Here is a 20088-nt window from a genome sequence, read left to right on the forward strand (position 1 = left end):
TTTGTACAAGGTGAATATCTCTTAATGCTATCGAAGAAATGGCTTGTAACAGCAACAAATTCATAAAATTTACATATTTTCGTTTTTTTTTAATATCTATGCATTTTAGAGCAAAAATATAAAAGAGCAATATTGTTAATAATAAAATTTGTAACAAATTTTGTTTTAACAGTTTTTTTATAACATTCTCTAATTGCCAAATGTTACCACAAATATCTTGAAAAAGCAACAAATTCATCAAATTCTCATATTTTTGTATTTTTCTGAATATCTATACATCTGAGAGCAAAAGTGCAAGAGAACAATATTGTTAAGCATAAAATTTGTTACAACTTTTGTTCTAAAAGTTTTTTTATAACATGCTCTGATTCGCGAGTTTCTGAGTGTTATCGTTAATAATTTCAAAAAGCAACAAACTTATCAAATTCTCACATTTTAGTATTTCTCTCAATATCTAGGCATCTGAGAGCAAAAGTGCAATAGAACAATACTGTCAAGAATAAAATTTGTTATAACATTTGTTCTAAAAGTTTTTTTATAACAATCTCTAATTTCCAAATGTTACCACTAATATCTTGAAATAGCAACAAATTCATCAAATTCTCATATTTTCGTATTTTTCTGAATATCTATACATCTGAGAGCAAAAGTGCAAGAGAACAATATTGTTAAGCTTAGAATTTGCTACAACTTAGGTTGTAAAAGTTGTTTTATAACATTCTCCAATTCTCAAATGTTACCACTAATATTTTGAAAAAGCAACAAATTCATCAAATTCTCATATTTTCGTATTTTTCTCAATATCTATACATCTGAGAGCAAAAGTGCAAGAGAACAATATTGTTAAGAATAAAATTTGCTACAACTTAGGTTGTAAAAGATCTTTTATAACATTCTCCAATTCTCAAATGTTACTACTAATATTTTGAAAAAGCAACAAATTCATCAAATTCTCATATTTTCGTATTTTTCTGAATATCTATGCATCTGAGAGCAAAAGTGCAACAGAACAATACTGTCAAGAATAAAATTTGTTACAACTTTTGTTCTAAAAGTTTTTTTATAACATTCTCCAATTCCCAAATGTTACCACAAATATCTTGAAAAAGCAAAAAATTCATCAAATTCTCATATTTTCGTATTTTTATCCATTTCTACAGATCTGACAGCAAAAGTGCAATAGAACAATATTGTTAAGAATAAAATTTGCTACAACTTAGGTTGTAAAAGTTCTTTTATAACATTCTCCAATTCTCAAATGTTACCACTAATATCTTGAAAAAGCAACAAATTTATCAAATTCTCATATTTTCATATTTTTCTCAACATCTATGCATCTGAGAGCAAAAGTGCAAGAGAACAATATTGTTAAGCATACAATTTGTTACAACTTTTGTTTTAAAAGTTTTTTTATGACATTCTCTAATTCCCAAATGTTACCACAAATATCTTGAAAAAGCAACAAATTCATCAAATTCTCATATTTTCGTATTTTTCTGAATATCTATGCATCTGAGAGCAAAAGTGCAATAGAACAATATTGTTAAGAATAAAAGTTGCTACAACTTAGGTTGTAAAAGTTCTTTTATAACATTCTCCAATTCTCAAATGTTACCACGAATATTTTGAAAAAGCAACAAATTCATCAAATTCTCATATTTTCGTATTTTTCTGAATATCTATGCATCTGACAGCAAAAGTGCAATAGAACAATACTGTCAAGAATAAAATTTGTTACAACTTTTGTTCTAAAAGTCTTTTTATAACATTCTCTAATTCTCAAATGTTACCACTAATATTTTGAAAAAGCAACAAATTCATCAAATTCTCATATTTTCGTATTTTTCTCAATATCTATACATCTGAGAGCAAAAGTGCAAGAGAACAATATTGTTAAGAATAAAATTTGTTACAACTTTTGTTGTCAAAGTTTTTTTATAACATTCTCCAATTCCCAAATGTTACCACTAATATCTTGAACAAGCAACAAATTCATCAAATTCTCATATTTTCGTATTTTTCTTAATATCTATACATCTGACAGCAAAAGTGCAATAGAACAATATTGTTAAGAATAAAATTTGTTACAACTTTTGTTGTAAAAGTTTTTTTATAACATTCTCCAATTCCCAAATGTTACCACTAATATTTTGAAAAAGCAACAAATTCTCATATTTTCGTATTTTTCTCAATATCTATACATCTGACAGCAAAATTGCAATAAAGCAATATTAAAAGTCAAGAATAAAATTTGTTACATCTTTTGTTCTAAAAGTTTTTTTATAATATGCTCTAATTCCCGATATAGATATGTTTTATCCTAAACAATTTGTCAACTTAAAAATTTTACAAATTTAAAAAGTACAGAATTGGGATGGTCTTCACGTTTAATGGACAAAAGTATTGGCAAAACCAGGGAAAATGTGACGAAAGAAATTTTTTCTGTGGGAAAACATTTTCGTCTACATAAAGCTACAATAAGAACAATCACAAGAAATCAAGCCGCAACCAGGAAGTTGGTTTGTTCTCAAACAAAAGTAAGTACTAAATCATCATAATATACAAAGGATAGTGCCAAGGAAAAAATAATGGCAGTAGATGAAAACGGCATCAAGCAAACGTCATCATACCTTAGATGGATAGATTGAAGAAGGAGAGATAACCAGTTCATCTCTCAATCAAGCAAAGAGAGAGACTAGAAAAATGTGCTCTTTTTTATGGTTTTTTAGATTTTTGAGAAAATTTTGCCACAATGCCTAAAAAGGAAAGTTCCAACATTCTTTCGCATAGAAAGCGATATTACATATTATGATGAGACATACCATCTTTTTGAAATGATGATTCATCAAGATAGAATGTTAATACTTTTCTGGTCATGAAGTAAATGGGATTAATAGGAATGAATGCGAAGCGAGACTACGTGAATTATTTATGAGGGTAGATGTAGTGACGTAGTCACGTCGACGTCCGACGTCGTGACGTTACCGGAGAATGGGAACGAAACGGGAAAAGTTTTCCAACGAAAAGCCCAGGTCGGCCATTAAATCAATATCGGGCGAGAGTGAGAGAGAAACTAGAGGGGTGGTGCAGCGGTGGCGAGCATTCTCGGATACCGGGCACGCATACTTCCTCCTTTTCAAGTACATTGAGATTTATTACGGCCGGTGCGGAGTTGCTGTGTCTATCGGCGAGACGTCAAGGATATACGTTGTAGCGGAATAAAAAAAACGAAAGACAAAAAAAAGGAGAAGGAGGAACAAAAAGAAAAAGAGGAAAGAAACCGAAGAATTATTTATTTGTTTCGTTATAAATCAATCGCATCGCGGTCGTTGGCGTCTTTTTAGGATCTATTAGAATGCAGTAAACGTTGGAAAAATTCCTCTACGGTCGAGGCGTTATTCAAAAAACGCTGAAAAGTATCGCGGAGAATCCTGAGAAACCGATTGTTTTCAGGATAGCGGGTTCGCACTTCGCGGATGCAAAGTGAGTCGTCAAGCTGCTTAGGAATTATGGACAAGGCGTTTCGGGTAAAAATCCGGGCGAGTCGCGACCGGGGACAGAGGAGGGTTGGAGGCTTCCCTTTGTTCGGCACTGAAAACAATGGAATGTAAAACAAGCGGCGGCCGGGTTTACATGCAATTTTAATCAAAAAACACCGGCGGGCGCTCGCCTCGCCACCACTCGGCATTGTAATTGTCGTCGAAAGAGTAGGAGAGGTTTTGCACACAATTTGCGGTGCCCCGTTTGCATACTGTACACCCACACGACGACGCTTCTTCTTCTCCTCCTCCTCCTCCTCCTCCTTCTTGTTCTCTTCTTCAGCACGGTTCTCTTATTCTTTATTTTGATTTTGTTTTGTGGACGAACGACTTCATTGGCGGACCGCGATTATTTTTCAATTTCATCCGCGAGGGAACGATGATTTAGGTCGTCCTGATTGCTCCGCGTGCAAATCGGTCGAACCGGATCGCAACTTGGGAGGTCCCGCCATCGGTCTTTTAAGGATCCGGTCGAATAACTCTACCACTCGACCTCCAATCAAAGCCCGAGAAGAAACAATTAGCTCGAAGACGTATTTTCTTTTTCGAACCAAATTTTATAACGAAAATTCCCCGCGTGTGGTCATCGAATTGGAAGGGGAAGAACCATTTCGCGGCGCTGCTGATGGGAAAATCGCGAGGACGATTAGAAATAATTTACGGTAGCGTAATTGCGTGCGATTAAACCGAGTACGACTCGCCGAACCTGCAATTAGAGACAATGAGGGGCGGAACGCTGCCATTCCGACCACGTGATCCTCGAGAGAGAGGCGCTTAGCGTGAAACCAGTTCGACGAGAGAATTATTTCGAGAAATATCTCTTATAACGACGATCCCCGCTAAACTACCCCCTTTTCATTCTTATCTACCACTAAATAAACGCGTAATAACCAACTTGGCACCAACAAACGAGATCTACTCTTTGCCAAATCTCTCGAATACATTTATGTCTCGTTATTTTATCACCCATTTTTCATTATTATTTTTAGTTAAATTAAATTCTCATTCTCAAAGGTCACTAGGAGTACATTAATAGACTCCTAAACCAGTATTTACGTAGTGTCCATAAAAATGTCTTTCAAAAAAACATTGAATTACAAAGAGAGTGGTCCAAACCTTTTGATAGTGGCTGAGAGGTAGATAACATAGAATCAAAATTGAGTGAATCTGATGATGAAACATGATTGATTTGAGTCGCTATCTGGATAAAATTGAATAGTAACCTTTAAGTAGCAATATTTGCCAAAATATAAATAATATTCTAAAGATTTCTGTCAACAATGAAGAATGTGATAATATAAAAAACGAAAAATTTGTTTCTACTGCTCAAGTAGGACCATCATATTCTGCAAATATGCTATTTGTAGTGAACATAGAAGCAACATTTTTATTTTCTGTCATTATTCTGCAACAGCAACAAATACATAAAATGTGCATATTTTCGTATTTTTTTCGATATCTATGCATTTAAGAGCAAAAATGTAAGAGAGCAATATTGTTAACAATAAAATTTTCTACAACTATTGTTCTAAAAGTTCTTTTATAGCATGCTGCGATTTCCAAATGTTACCATTAGCAACAAATTTATTAAATTTTCATATTTTCATATTTTTCTCGATATTGATGCATTTAAGAACAAAAATGCAAGAGAGCAATATTGTTAAGAATAAAATTGGTTACAACTTTTGTTCTAAAAATTTTTTTATAACATTCTCCAATTTCCAAATGTTACCACTAATAACTTGAAAAAGCAACAAATTCATCAAACTCTCATATTTTCGTATTTTTCTCAATATGTATGCATCTAACAGCAAAAGTACAAGAGAGCAATATTGTTAAGAATAAAATTTGCTACAACTTAGGTTGCAAAAGTTTTTTTATAACATACTCCGACTTCCAAGTGTCATCATTAATAATTTGAAAAAGCAACAAATTCGTCAAATTTTCATATTTTCAGATTCTCCTCGATAATGACGCATCTAAGAGCAAAAATGTAAGAAAGCAATATTGTTAAGAATACAATTTTCTACAACTATTGTTATAAAAGTTTGTTTATAACATGCTCCGATTTCCGAGTGTCATCATTAATAACTTGAAAAAGCACCAATTACATCAAATTTTCTAATTTTTCTTGATATCTATGCATTTCAGAGCAGAGGTGCAAGAGAGTAATATTGTTAAGAATAAAATTTGCTACCACTTTTGTTCTAAAAGTTTTTTTATAGCATGCTGCGATTTCCAAATGTTACCATTAGCAACAAATTTATTAAATTTTCATATTTTCATATTTTTCTCGATATTGATGCATTTAAGAACAAAAATGTAAGAGAGCAATATTGTTAAGAATACAATTGGTTACAACTTTTGTTCTAAAAATTTTTTTATAACATTCTCCAATTTCCAAATGTTACCACTAATAACTTGAAAAAGCAACAAATTCTCATATTTTCGTATTTTTCTCAATATGTATGCATCTAACAGCAAAAGTGCAAGAGAGCAATATTGTTAAGAATAAAATTTGCTACAACTTTTGTTTTAAAAGTTTTTTTATAGCATGCTCTGATTCCAGATTGTTACCATCAATATCTTGAAAAAGAAACAAAGTCATCAAATTCTCATACTTTCGTATTTTTCTCAATATCTATGCATCTGAGAGCAAAAGTGCAAGAGAACAATATTGTTAAGAATAAAATTTGCTACAACTTAGGTTGTAAAAGTTTTTTTATAACATAATCCGATTTTCGACTGTCATCATTAATAACTTGAAAAAGCAACAAATTCATCAAATTTTCATATTTTCATATTCTCCTCGATAATGACGCATCTAAGAGCAAAAATGTAAGAAAGCAATATTATTAAGAATACAATTTTCTACAACTATTGTTCTAAAAGTTTGTTTATAACATGCTCCGATTTCCGAGTGTCATCATTAATAAGTTGAAGAAGCACCAATTTCATCAAATTTTCTAATTTTCGCATTTTTCTTGATATCTATGCATTTAAGCACAAAGGTGCAAGAGAGCAATATTGTTAAGAATCAAATTTGCTACAACTTTTGTTCTAAAAATTTTTTATAGCATGCTTAGATCCTGAATGTTACCATCAATATTTTGAAAAACCAACAAATTTATTAAATTCTTATATTTTCGTATTTTTCTCAATATCTGTGCACCTGAGAGCAAAAGTACAAGAAAACAATATTGTTAATAACAAAATTTGCAACAACTTTTGTTCTAAAAGTTTTTTGATAACATACTCCAATTTCCAAATAGTACCATTAGCTAATAGCAAAACAAGGAAATTAATCAAATTTTTAAATTTTCGTATTTTTCTCAATATGTATGCATCTAACAGCAAAGGTGCAAGAGAGTGATATTGTTAAGAATAAAATTTGCAACAACTTTTGTTCTAAAAGTTGTTTTATAACTTGCTCCGATTCCCCAGTGTTACCATTAGCAACAAATTTATCAAATTTTCAATTTTCATATCCTTCTCAATATTGACGCAGCTATGAGCAAAAGTGCAAGAGAGCAATATTGTTAAGAATAAAATTTGCTACAACTTTTGTTCTATAAGTTTTTTTATGACATGCTCCGATTTCCCAGTGTCACCATTAATAACTTGAAAAGACAACAAATTCATCAAATTTTCTAATTTCCGCATTTTTCTTGATATCTATGCATTTAAGCACAAAGGTGCAAGAGAGCAATATTGTTAAGAATAAAATTTGCTACAACTTTTGTTCTAAAAATTTTTTTAATAGCATGCTCAGATCCTGAATGTTACCATTAATATTTTGAAAAACCAACAAATTTATTTAATTCTTATATTTTCGTATTTTTCTCAATATCTGTGCATCTGAGAGCAAAAGTACAAGAAAACAATATTGTTAAGAATAAAATTTGCTACAACTTTTGTTCTAAAAGTTTTTTGATAACACGCTCCAATTTCCAAATAGTACCATTAGCTGATAGCAAAACAAGGAAATTCATCAAATTTTTAAATTTTCGTATTTTTCTCAATATGTATGCATCTAACAGCAAAGGTGTAAGAGAGTGATATTGTTAAGAATAAAATTTGATACAACTTTTGTTCTAAAAGTTGTTTTATAGCTTGCTCCGATTCCCCAGTGTTACCATTAATAACATGAAAAGACAACAAATTCATCAAATTTTCTAATTTCCGCATTTTTCTTGATATCTATGCATTTATAAGAACAAAGGTGCAAGAGAGCAATATTGTTAAGAATAGAATTTGCTACAATTATTGTTCTAAAAGTGTTCTTATAACATGCTTCGATTTCCGAGTATCATCATTAATAGCTTGAAAAAGCTACAAAATCACAAAATTTTTTAATTTTTGCATTTTTTTTGCAAAATTTCCTACAACTTTTGCTCTACAAATGTTTATTGCATGCTCCGATTCCCGAATGTGACTATTAATATGTTGAAAAAGCAAATTTATCAAATTCTCATAAATTTCGTATTTTTGATGAAAAAGAGATTGAATAGTAACACTTTACATAGCAATATTTGCCAAAATATCAATAATATCCTAAAAATTTCTGGCAACGATGAATAATCAAACAGTGTGAATTCCTCTTAATACTAAGATAATTATTGTTGTGTTAAAGCACCAAAGAAATGGATTAGTAATTTTGACTTTTTTTACAACAGTTATTTAGATTTAACTTTTTACAAGATAGAATCTGATCGGAATAACAAAGAAGAGTTTCCTCTCACCTGTTGTGCATCTGAATTTTCGATGACAACATACGGAGAATGTTCTCCTGTTGAGAAAGAAAGAGTTTTTGACGTGACCACGCGCGTTTGACAGGTGGTGCTGTCTAAAACGTCCGTTTCGGCGCAAAGATAAGAATTTTTTTATCGATTTGAAGAGGGTGGGTTTCGAATCGTCTTCGAGTTGCGACGATAACGCCGCGGATTTGAATTGCAAAATCGTGCGGTCCGGAATCTTAATTCGAATTCGGTGTCCTTCCCGATCACAATGGGAGAAAAGAAAAACGCTTACGGACGCGAAGGAAGGGAACGAACAGAAACGAAAGAGGAAGGGAAGGGAAGGGGTGAAGGGCGGGTGACGACCAGTTTTTCACAAATTGGCGCTCGGGCCGTGTCTTCGCCGCCGAAGAAACACACACGGACACGCACACGGCCGCGGGCCCCCGTAATTGGGTCCGGCGGCAGCGCCATCGAACACGAGAAAATTTTAATTGGGAGCGGTGGCCGCCGCGCCGCGTCCTCCCCTTTTACCTCTTCGGACGGCAGTCCGGGCACGTCGCCGTCGCCGGCGCGATTTATCATACTGGACCGACCCCGTGGTAGAGTAGAAGAAGAAGAAGGACTTCTACTCGGCGACTCTTCGGAATTATTTAATATTATTAAAATATCTGCACGACGAAAGATCCGAACGAAGAACCCAACCAAGGATTCGAACTTCGTCGACTTTCAAATAAAAAAAAAAAATACACCCCAACAAACATACAAAACCATCAACTCCTTCATACTTATTGTTAGTTAAAATCAGATCCGTACTTAGAAAAAAGTATTCGCATAATTTATTGATTGATTTTGATCCATTAATGCAATAACACTAACAATTTCCTTCATTATTCAAAATGATAGTTTATGTAAAATATTTCATTTCTTATGCGGGCCATTTTTAAAAATGATCCTTTGAAATGAAACGCAGACGCGACGATAATGGCACTTGCCGGGTCGTTTACAATTTCCATAAATTCATGAGGACAAACGCAAAAAGTTCTTCTTGAAGAAGTTGCGCGTTTTGCGAACAAAATTGCCCGTCCATTAAAGATCAATCTCCGCGGTAGATCATCATGAACCGGACCCGGTCCTGATCGAGCCCGGCATCGTCGTCGACGGGAGACAGGTGCAAGTTCTTCAGCTGGTCCACGACGGACCGGCAGCAACGTTTGTGCAATGGCCGCATTATTTAATTAGTGCGGATTTTTTAGTCGCCTGGAACGTAGGTAGTCTCTTGAAGAACGAAAAAAAAGGGGGCGACCGCTCGTCGCCGCCATTATACGTGGATACGTCTCGCGGATATTTCGCCGAGACTTGACCACTTTTTAAACTGTCATTATTATAATAACAGAAGAGGTTCCATATTTTATAAGATTTTTTTAAACATTAATGTGGTTTGATAAGAAAAATTTTCTTATAACGTTTTGTTATTTTATATCAAGTTCAAACTTCGATATATCTCCAAATACACAAAATAAAAGTGTTGATTAACCATAACTCAGAGTTAGTATTTGATTAACGTAAGGTTAAGAATTGATTAAGATTTAGAAACTTAATGTTGAAATAAGTTCAATCGATTCCAAATAAATAAAATAAGTTATTTCCCATTTCTTAAAAGACCAGAATCCAGGTTAAAAGCACGTGACGAAATATTACTTGGAAAAGCAACAAATTCTCATATTTTCGTATTTTTCTCAATATCTATGCATCTCAGAGCAAAAATGCAAGAGAACAATATTGTTAAGAATAAAATTTGTTACAACTTTTGTTCTAAAAGTTTTTTTATAACATGCTCCGATTCCCAAACGTTACCATTAATATCTTAAAAAAGCAACAAATTCATCAAATTCTCATATTTTCGTATTTTTCTCAATATCTATGCATTTAAGAGCAAAAACGCAATAAAGCAATATTGTTAAGAATAAAATTTGCTACAACTTTTGTTATAAAAGTTTTTTTATAACATTCTTCGATTTCTCCAAATGTTACTATTAATATCTTGAAAAAGCAACAAATTCATCAAATTCTCATATTTTTCTCAATATCTATGTATCTGAGAGCAAAAACGCAAGAAAGCAGTATTGTTATAAATACAATTTATTACAACTTCTGTTATAAGAGTTTTTTTATAACATGCTCCGACTACCAAATGTTACCACTAATATCTTGAAAAAGCAACAAATTCATCAATTTCTCATATTTTCGTATTTCTCTCAATATGTATGCATCTGACAGCAAAATTGCAATAGAGCAATATTGTTAAGAATAAAATTTGTTACAACTTTTGTTCTAAAAGTTTTTTTATAACATTCTCCGATTCCCAAACGTTACCATTAATATCTTAAAAAAGCAACAAATTCACCAAATTCTCATATTTTCGTATTTTTCTCAATATCTATGCATTTAAGAGCAAAAACGCAAGAAAGCAATATTGTTAAGAATAAAATTTGCTACAACTTTTGTTATAAAAGTTTTTTTATAACATTCTCCAATTCCCAAATGTTACCACTAATATCTTGAAAAAGCAACAAATTCATCAAATTCTCATATTCTTGTATTTTTCTGAATATCTATGCATCTGAGAACAAAAGTGCAACAGAACAATATTGTTAAGCATAAAATTTGTTACAACTTTTGTTTTAAAAGTTTTTTTATAACATTCTCCAATTCCCAAATGTTACCATTAATAACTTGAAAAAGCAACAAATTCGTTAAATTCTCATATTTTAATATTTATCTCAATATCTATACATCTGACAGCAAAAGTGCAATAGAACAATATTGTTAAGAATAAAGTTTGCTACAACTTTTGTTATAAAAGTTTTTTTATAACATTCTTCGATTTCCAAATGTTACCATTAATAACTTGAAAAAGCAACAAATTCGTTAAATTCTCATATTTTAATATTTATCTCAATATCTATGCATTTAAGAGCAAAAATGCAAGAGAACAATACTGCCAAGAATAAAATTTGTTACAACTTTTGTTCTAAAAGTTTTTTTATAACATTCTCCAATTCCTAAATGTTACCACTAATATCTTGAAAAAGCAACAAATTCATCAAATTCTCATATTTTCGTATTTTTCTCAATTTCTATACATCTGACAGCAAAAGTGCAATAGAACAATATTGTTAAGAATAAAGTTTGCTACAACTTTTGTTATAAAAGTTTTTTTATAACATTCTTCGATTTCCAAATGTTACCATTAATAACTTGAAAAAGCAACAAATTCGTTAAATTCTCATATTTTAATATTTATCTCAATATCTATGCATTTAAGAGCAAAAATGCAAGAGAACAATACTGCCAAGAATAAAATTTGTTACAACTTTTGTTCTAAAAGTTTTTTTATAACATTCTCCAATTCCTAAATGTTACCACTAATATCTTGAAAAAGCAACAAATTCATCAAATTCTCATATTTTCGTATTTTTCTCAATTTCTATACATCTGACAGCAAAAGTGCAATAGAACAATATTGTTAAGAATAAAATTTGCTACAACTTAGGTTGTAAAAGTTCTTTTATAACATTCTCCAATTCTCAAATGTTACCACTAATATTTTGAAAAAGCAACAAATTCATCAAATTCTCATATTTTCGTATTTTTCTCAATATCTATGCATTTAAGAGTAAAAACGCAAGAAAACAATATTGTTAAGAATAAAACGTTTTGTTATTTTATATCAAGTTCAAACTTCGATATATCTCCAAATACCTACACAAAATTAAAAAGTTAATCAACCATAAGCCAGAGTTAGTATTTGATTAACGTAAGGTTAAGAATTGATTAAGATTTAGAAACTTAATGTTGATATAAGTTCAATCGATTCCAAATAAATAAAATAAGTTATTTCCCATTTCTTAAAAGACCAGAATCCGTTAAAAGCACGCGACGAAATATTACTTGAAAAAGCAACAAATTCTCATATTTTCGTATTTTTCTCAATATGTATGCATCTAATAGCAAAGGTGCAAGAGAGTGATATTGTTAAGAATAAAATTTGCTACAACTTTTGTTATAAAAGTTTTTTTATAACATTCTTCGATTTCCAAATGTTACCATTAATAACTTGAAAAAGGAACAAATTCATTAAATTCTCATATTTTCGTATTTTTCTCAATATCTATGCATTTAAGAGCAAAAACGCAAGAAAGCAATATTGTTAAGAATAAAATTTGCTACAACTTTTGTTATAAAAGTTTTTTTATAACATTCTTCGATTTCCAAATGTTACCATTAATAACTTGAAAAAGGAACAAATTCATTAAATTCTCATATTTTCGTATTTTTCTCAATATCTATGCATTTAAGAGCAAAAACGCAAGAAAGCAATATTGTTAAGAATAAAATTTGCTACAACTTTTGTTATAAAAGTTTTTTTATAACATTCTTCGATTTTCAAATGTTACCATTAATAACTTGAAAAAGCAACAAATTCATTAAATTCTCATATTTTCGTATTTTTCTCAATATCTATGCATTTAAGAGCAAAAACGCAAGAAAGCAATATTGTTAAGAATAAAATTTGCTACAACTTTTGTTATACAAGTTTTTTTATAACATTCTTCGATTTCCAAATGTTACCATTAATAACTTGAAAAAGCAACAAATTCGTTAAATTCTCATATTTTAATATTTATCTCAATAGCTATGCATTTGAGAGCAAAAATGCAAGAGAACAATACTGCCAAGAATAAAATTTGTTACAACTTTTGTTCTAAAAGTTTTTTTATAGCATTCTCCGATTCCTAAATGTTGCCACTGAAATAGCAACAAATTCTCATATTTTCGTATATTTCTCAATATCTATGCATTTAAGAGCAGAAACTACTTACTTTATATGTAACCCTAACCGATTTATTCTACCGATATTTGGCCGGCATAAGTTGGCAACGCTTATTACTGAATAGAAATTTAAGAAATTGTATCTCAAGAACGAATTGAGATGTAACGATGAAATAAAAAACATTTTACAGGAAATTTAATAAAGATTTGATGTGCCATAAATATTGCTTTATAATCCATAAACGTCATTGTTATGATTCTTTAAAGTCAACTCAACATGTTTGATTGCTATAAATTAAAAGAATAAAAAATTATATCTCAAAAACGAATTGAGATATAACCATGAAATAAAAAGCAAATTTAATACAGATTCAATACGCCATAAATAATTTCTTGGTTTCTATAAACATCGTTGTTATGATATTTTAAACCCAACTCTGCTTTTTTATTTTTATTTTAAGATCGAAGTTTAGAATATCGTATCTCAAGAACGAATTGAGATATAACAATTTGGTAAAAAGTAATTTCAAACAAATTTGATCTAGTTTTTATGTGCCATAAATAATTTTAAAGATTTTTTAAATTCAACTCTTAATTTTTATATTAAAATGAAAGTTTAAATTTAAATCATCGTATCTCAGGAACGAATTGAGATATAACGACGAAATAAAAACCATTTTAAAGCAAATTTAATATGCCACGAACAGTTTCTTATTTTTCATAAACATCGATGTTATGATTTTTTTAAACTCTACTCTGCGTTTTTATTTATATTTTAAGATGTTCATAAACATGGTATTTTAATCGAAATTTTGAATTAAAATTTATTAACTCATTTACAAATGAGTCGTTCATTTTGCAGTAAATAAAAAAATCCAAACTTAAATTACCACGACTCTTTAATCATCCAGCGGTACAAAAGGTGTCCTGGTGCCAGGTTTCGTGACCGCACGGTATAAATCAAAAAGTTGTCCCGTTTTTACCGGGAATACTTACACGGGTGGGTGCGTTCGAACAATCCACTCGACTCCTGTCGCGTTCGAATCGAATTTACGATTCCCCCCTGTGCAATATGACATTTGATTTCGACCCAGCAAAAGGATCAACTGAGGCGTGACTCACCTCAGTTATAGTTGGTATTACGCATAACGGATAGATGATTGGTTATTGACTATCTCCAATGGGACAGATGCCCTCTTCCTTTTTGGAATACGCGATAGGGTATAAATCACCCTTACAATTCTCCCTCTTTTAGCGAAAGGGAGCGAATACCTTCGCTTTCGCTCGTCCATTGTGTTATGAGAAACCGAAACAGATGGCGAATTATTTTTATTATTATTCTTATAACTAAGGCCCACTTTTACCATCCTCCTGATAAACTACCTAGAGGATAGTTACCATGGTTACGGTTATTTTACGCGCTCTCATTGGCTAGTAGATGGGTTTATCTATTAGATAAATTTAACTAAAAGATGGTAGTAATGGACCTAAGAGTAGGATTTATCTATCAGATAAATTTATCAAGAGGTGATAAAAGTGGGCCTAAGAGAAGGAAGAATGAAAACTGAAATCAAAATAAGATCATAAAAATAAAAGAAAAGTTTTGAAACGTCGATTTTCGCGAATATAAGGAGAAATTCCTTGAAAGTTGGGGAACGTCTCATAAAAGGGATAAAGTTTCCATTATTCATTCGGTGGGGTTGGTTTAGATCGCCTAAAAGATAACTAATGTCGCAATTGTAGCAGTCATTTGGCCTCGGCGAGGCGGAAGTCGGTTGATAGAGAACCGGAACCCGTCGGGGACGCGCGTCGTCCCGGAGCGTCGCGACGCCTGCTGCAAAAACCGGCGTCCGTCCGATGCGATTTACTGCGGCGCGTTCGCATCGCGAATGCAAACCCGTATTATGATATCATCAGGGGCAACAACACAACAACAACACGAGTCGGTCGTCGAGTCGTATTAATGAATATGCAGCACAGATGCTCGTGAAAGAAGAGGAGGTCAAAGAAGGGGTCACATGAATCTAAACTAACTTTAAACTATGGGAAATATTGAGCTTTGAGGGGGTAGTTTATTTTTTTGGGGATTATTGAGACGGTGGACTTTAAACTTTGAAGGGATAGAGAGAGAAGAAGGGATTTAACCTCGAAAGTTTGGATTCTGGTGGCGAATCCCCAAATCCCTCGAATTTAACTTCAAGCGGCGACGTGTGGCTTTTAATTTCTTGGGGAGGATGAAATTGCTTGGGAAATTTAGAAGAGTGCCCCCCATTTCTCGATTTTGAAATTTTTCATTGTTGTTCTAGAGTTGTTCTACATTGTTTTTTGACTGGCACTCCATGTTTGGAAAAATCTGATTTTCTTAGTTGTTCTGGATTGTTCTAGTTATTGTTCCAGAAAATCAAAATTATGGGATACATCATTACGAAGTTATAACTAAAAATAGGCTTAGTGTACTTTTCTTATCATCGTGTGAATTGTACTTTTTTTCAAAAATACACAACTCCAACTATAACACGGCTAGTACGGCCCACACCCTTTTCGAATATAAAAAACATGACCTCAGACTACAATAAGAATTTCAACACATTAATTTCCTAAGAACCTGCCTAGAAGAAGATCTGAAACCCAAATTCACAAGACACAGATACCCCACAAATATATCACTTAAAGATATTAATGTAATCCTTGTTTTATACCGGTCGTTTTCCTGAGGATGACTGTTGCACAGTCGAAACCGGTAGAAAACTAAGCTTTTTACAATAAATGTCATCGTTCAAGTGCTGTTTTTTAATTTATTTAAAAAATAGGTTTGGCTGCCAAAATGTCTAGTTGATTGCTGTGACCATAGTTTTTCTATTTTTAATTCCATATTACAAATATATACTTATTATACTTAAAGCAATCTGGAACAGCTCTTATTTTCAGTAGAACAACTCTATAAAGGACACTTTACTCTTTGAAAGTTAACCCTTTGTGTCCCGACGGTACTTTAAAGTACCGGTAGTTTTAAACACTCATTTTAAACTGTAAAATTTTTAAATTAGCATCTTTTTTGACACTTTTAAGTTATACGAAAATGTAAGTTTTATTTCAACATTTTCTTTCTCTATATTTTTCCAATCTAACCCAACAATTATTATACATCATTTTAAAGAGAAAGCTTTGAACTTTAATTTAGAATAAGTCTCATTCCTTAATTTCAATAAATACGGCTTCCAGGAACTATTAAATTAGCATCTTTTTTTTACACTTTTAGGTTATACGAAAATGTAAGTTTTATTTCAACATTTTTTTTCTTACTATTTTTCCAGTTCAACCCATCAATTATTATACATCATTTTAAAAGGAAAGCTTTGAGCTTTAATTTAAAATAAGTCTCAGTCCTTAATTTCAATCAATACGGCTTCCAGGAATTTTTAAATTAGCATCTTTTTTGACACTTTTGAGTTATATGAGAATGTAAGTTATGTTTCAACATTTTTTTTCTTAATATTTTTCCAATCCAACCCATCAATTATTATACATCATTTTAAAAGGAAAGCTTTGAGCTTTAATTTAGAATAAGTCTCATTCCTTAATTTCAATAAATACGGCTTCCAGAAACTTTTAAATTAGCATCTTTTTTGACACTTTTAGGTTATATGAGAATCTTAGCTTTGTTTTAACTTTTTTTTTGTCAATATTTTTCCAATCCAACCCAACAATTATTATGCATCATTATAAAAGGAAAGCTTTGAGCTTTAATTTAAAATAAGTCTCATTCCTTAATTTCAATCAATACGGCTTCCAGAAATTTTTAAATTAGCATCTTTTTTGACACTTTTAGGTTATACGAAAATGTACGTTTTGTTTCAAAATTTTTTTTATCAATATTTTTCTAATCCAACCCAACAATTATTATACATCATTTTAAAGAGAAAACTTTAAGCTTTAATTTAGAATAAGTCTTATTCCTTAATTTCAATCAATACGGCTTCCAGGAATTTTTAAATTAGTATCTTTTTTGACACTTTTAGGTTATACGAAAATGTAAGTTTTATTTCAACTTTTTTTTTCTCAATATTTTTCCAATCCAACCCGACGATTATTATATATCATTCTAAAGAGAAAGCTTTGAGCTTTAATTTAGAATAAATTTCATTCCTTAATTTCAATTAATACGGCTTCCAGGAATCTTTAAATTAGCATCTTTTTTAACACTTTTAGGTTATACGAAAATGTTAGTTTTAACTCAATACTCTTTTTCTCAATATTTTTCTAATTTAACCCAACGATTATTATACATCGATGTAAACAGAAAGCTTTAAGCTTCAATTTAAAATAAGTTTCATTTCTTAATTGCAATAGACACGGCTTCCAGAAATTTTTGAATTATGCGAAAATAGGGAGATTGCATATTTTGCTAAAATTGATTCCAAAGGCCTTTACTCAGTTGTATTTTGATAGCGTTTTAATTCTGTCACAAAGTTTCAAAATTTTTTACTTCTTGGGACACAAAGGGTTAAAGTTTTTGTAAGTTTCAGTCAGTGGTTTTAAATTACACAATAACAATTAAAAAACATATAACGATCCAAAATAACTCAAACTTTACTGATTCAAATTGTTCTAGGTGTGTTTTACGTTTAAATTAGGGAAAAAAGGGTTTTTTGGTTACACGGACATTAATTTTGCAAAATTATCCTAAAAATACAGCAAAATGCAGACCTAAAAAGAAAAATAATAAATCAACAAATGAGATACACAGAGATATATTTATATATACTATATTTGTCCCCATATATTAATAAAATAAAATATTAAAATTCGGATGAAGAATTATACAGGGTTTCCCAAAATTAACGGATAAATTCGTTAAAACAACAAGTTTATGAAAAAATAACTGAAAATCTAAGAATTTAAATTTTTTCGCCATTTTTAAACAGTTTAGATCTAGTAGATTCGGTGTTCATCGCAAATTTAATTTAATAATTAAACTATGTTTAACGATGCAGCAAATTTATTTGTTTTTCAGTGCTACATATGTTTCGGAATATCTTTCCTTCTTCAAGCACGACTGAAAATACCATGACATTATCAAATTGATTTAACAAATTAACTAAAGATCCTTTTTATAACTAAAATTCATTTCTACGTTCATCAATAATTTAGGCGTATATGTTTAGGAATTTATCCTCTGAACAAATTTGAAATTTCTTAAATGTGAAAAAATGTGAGAATAGTTATTTATGGTTTGAAGAGCATGTCATATTTAAAATAATTTGTTATATCTTGATAAATAAAATTCTGAAAAGCTAAGGAAATGGAATTAGAGCACGTGTCTTATAAGTAATGTAAAAGTTGATTTATTGGTTTTAACGTAAAAATATGGTTTATTGAATTAAATTAAGAATTTATCTGTAAAAGAAGATGAAAAACTGTAAATTTATCTTTATATAAAAATTTCTAAAAAATTGATCAATTGGACAATTTCTCTGAAATTTACCTAACATATAAAGAAAAGTAGGTCCTTTTTAGTGCAATAAACCAATTCAAAAAATCTATCTTGGTTATTTAGATATTAATTTTTGAATTTGGTCGATTTTTTAATTAATCCCATTTTTTTGTCTAACTTTATGATTATTTTGTGATTATTGTAACTTACTGAATCTACAGACTTATTAAAATTGAAAACTGAGTGATCTATTTTGTATTATCAACTTTGGGAGACTGAATTACGAGATTACTATATTATTAAACTGAAATTGTGCATGCGTTGAATGTGTAATTTGAAAAATTAAATATATTCGATGAATTGTCTATATGGGTTAGTTAATATCATTCATTAAAAGGTTATTGTATAATTAGTTATTATATAGCATGATTTTCCATTCATTTGAGGTAGAAAAATAGCAGTAGCCATACGTAACCATGGCAACGAGTTGTTTCAGATATTTTATTAAGACAATGATTAATTTTTGATATCGGAAACTGTTGGTTGCCATGGTTAGCTACTGCTATTTTGCTATCTCAATTGAATAGGTCGTGTTCAATACGATTCAGGTCAGGACTTAACGCCGATCATTCCATGACCTGAATTCCACATTCTTGCAAAAAGTTACTGGTGATACCGATGATATGTGGCTTTGCATTGTCCTGCAAATTTTGACCAACCCCATATGAAGCCACATTTAGTCTACCAGGAACAATAACAAGATCAGTTCTGTTGTCTATACTGATTCCAGCCCAAACCATAACAGATTCCCGACCAAATCTATCCACTTCCTGTACAGTAACGGCTGCGTAGCGTTCATCAGGACGTCTATATACACGTACTCGACCGAAATCTGGACTAGTATATAAACAGGAGTCCAGTGACGAAGTTGCTAATTTCTGTAATCCAGTACAAACCTCATTCGCGCTGCTTTGTAATGCTGCGTAAGGCGTGGTGCGCGGACAAGTCTTCTAGGTTTCAAATTAGCTTCTTTTAATTTGTTTCTAACAATTTGACCAGAAATTTTTATTCCATGTGCTCGTCTTAGGTCGTTTAAGAGGTCTCGTGCTGTGGCAGTACGCGTACGTAGACAGGAAATGACAAGAAATCGGTCTTGATTTTGAGTAGTTTTTCGATTTCGACCTTGTCCAGCTCTTCTAACATGTTGGCCAGTCTCCTGAAGCCGATTCCATAAACGTTGAACAATAAGGGAGCAACTTGCACTTTACTAAGATACCTCATGACGCTTCTAATCAACGAAAATTGCCAACTGTCATCTTTAGTAGGCTTTAATTCGCGAATTCAAAGCATACTTGACATTTTTCCACTTTGTTTTGCGTTATTAATTTACATTTTTAAGTGTAACTTAGAAGTAACTAAGAGTTGTAATATTGTTTTTGTAATTTTCTTTAGTTAAATATATACAGTTGAAGTAAACCAAATTTGATTTGTCTAGAAATATTATTTAAAAAGTTACAGATTTCGAAAAGTGTTCCCCTAATTT

At 31.1% G+C, this 20088-nt stretch overlaps 1 protein-coding gene and 1 long non-coding RNA gene across 14 annotated transcripts in view; one reads left to right on the forward strand and one right to left on the reverse strand.

Moving 5' to 3' along the window:
- The window catches only part of LOC111419107 (uncharacterized), a 228790-nt gene that overhangs the window by 92200 nt on the left and 116502 nt on the right, over positions 1-20088 (forward strand). The gene's annotated exons all lie outside the window — the stretch shown is intronic.
- LOC111419106 (homeotic protein ultrabithorax-like) overlaps positions 1-20088 on the reverse strand; it is a 526223-nt gene that overhangs the window by 48381 nt on the left and 457754 nt on the right. The gene's annotated exons all lie outside the window — the stretch shown is intronic.

This window comes from Onthophagus taurus, chromosome 10 (genome assembly GCF_036711975.1).
Source record: "Onthophagus taurus isolate NC chromosome 10, IU_Otau_3.0, whole genome shotgun sequence".
Taxonomy (NCBI): Eukaryota; Metazoa; Arthropoda; class Insecta; order Coleoptera; family Scarabaeidae; genus Onthophagus; species Onthophagus taurus.